This window comes from Galeopterus variegatus, unplaced genomic scaffold (assembly GCF_000696425.1).
Source record: "Galeopterus variegatus unplaced genomic scaffold, G_variegatus-3.0.2 Scaffold6666, whole genome shotgun sequence".
NCBI lineage: Eukaryota > Metazoa > Chordata > Mammalia > Dermoptera > Cynocephalidae > Galeopterus > Galeopterus variegatus.
Window position 1 is genome coordinate 120,639 of NW_007732777.1, and position 1,330 is coordinate 121,968.

The 1,330-nt window shown below is 45.5% G+C and overlaps 1 protein-coding gene across 1 annotated transcript in view; it reads right to left on the reverse strand.

The window, feature by feature from the left end:
• PTAFR (platelet-activating factor receptor) overlaps nucleotides 1-1,106 on the reverse strand; it is an 11,474-nt gene extending 10,368 nt beyond the window's left edge. The window contains exon 1 of the mRNA XM_008591121.1: nucleotides 1,097-1,106. The gene's annotated coding sequence lies outside the window, so the exon portion shown is untranslated. The remainder of the gene's footprint in view (nucleotides 1-1,096) is intronic.
• Nucleotides 1,107-1,330: the final 224 nt, after the last annotated feature.

The window sequence follows — 1,330 nt, forward strand, 5'->3', positions numbered from 1 at the left end:
CCCCCCCCCCCCCAGGCCTAGCTAAGTATCCATCCTTTAGGCTTTCATAGCTCACAGCTTTTTATCCCACTGAAATTGCCTGTATGTGTCCTCTCTGCCCTCCAGGAGCAGAGGCCATGTTCATTCATTCACCTCACAGTTATTGACGTCCTACTGGGGGCCGGGCACTATGCTGGGGATACTGCAGAAACAAAACAGACAAGGTTCCTGATCTCAAGGAGCTCGCACCCTAGTTGAAACAGTCAAAAATAAACAGAGAGATAAATGTACAAAGATAACTTCAAATTGTGATGAATTCAATAAAGGAAATAAAAATTAGTAACATGAGGATTGGGTAGAGAGTTGCTTTAAACAGAGTGGTCAGGGAAGGCTTCTTGGAAGAGGGACATATAAACAAAACCAGAGGCAGATTTACCACAAAGACAATGAAGCTTAAGTTTCAAGGCCCCCTCCTAGGCCCTGTGAATTCATAATTTGGTATCTTTTCTTCAAAGAGAGCCCCCCAAATTGTGTAAGCTTTAGGGACCTGCAAAACCTGTATCTTCCCCTGGCTAAAATCTAAAAAGTGAGAAGGAACAAGTCAGAAGAAGAGCTAGAAGAAGAATATTCCAGGCAAAGGGTATTGTATGCAAAGGGCCTGTGGTAGAAATAAGTTCACCATGATAGGAAGTAAGAAAAAGTTTGTCATGTTCAAGGAACTGAAAGTTCAGTGTGGCCCTAGGGGAGTGAGAAATGGGAAGAGTGGGATGTGATCAGAGAGCAACAGGCCCCAGATGGCTCCTAAGCCACAGCAGGGAGTTTGGATTTTATTCTATAATTCATACCCACACAATGATGTCTGGGTAGTGCTGTGCCTCAGCACACGTCAGCTACATACTTGCCTGATCTAACACCTTCCATGGCGCCCCATTGCAAGATCAAATCCCACCTCATCTCTCGCCATTGCCTGCTACTCATCCTTTACTCAAGCCACACTGGGCTTCTTGCTGCTTTCCTAAAAACTCCATTCCCTCAACCCTCTGTGCCTTTACACATGCTGTGGCCCCTACTGAGAGTGCCTTCTGCCTATGGCTTTACTTAGAAAACTCTTACTCACCTCTTAAGATCTAATCTGAAGAGTGCTTCCCTTGGGATGACTTCCCACAGAGTGAGTTGCCTCCTTCTCTGGGTCACCGTGGCACTGGGCACATTCCTCAGTATAACACCTGACACAATATGTTTTAAGTATTGATTTCTGTGGTGGTTTTCTCGCCAGGCTGGGAGNCACCTGACACAATATGTTTTAAGTATTGATTTCTGTGGTGGTTTTCTCGCCAGGCTGGGAGCTTCT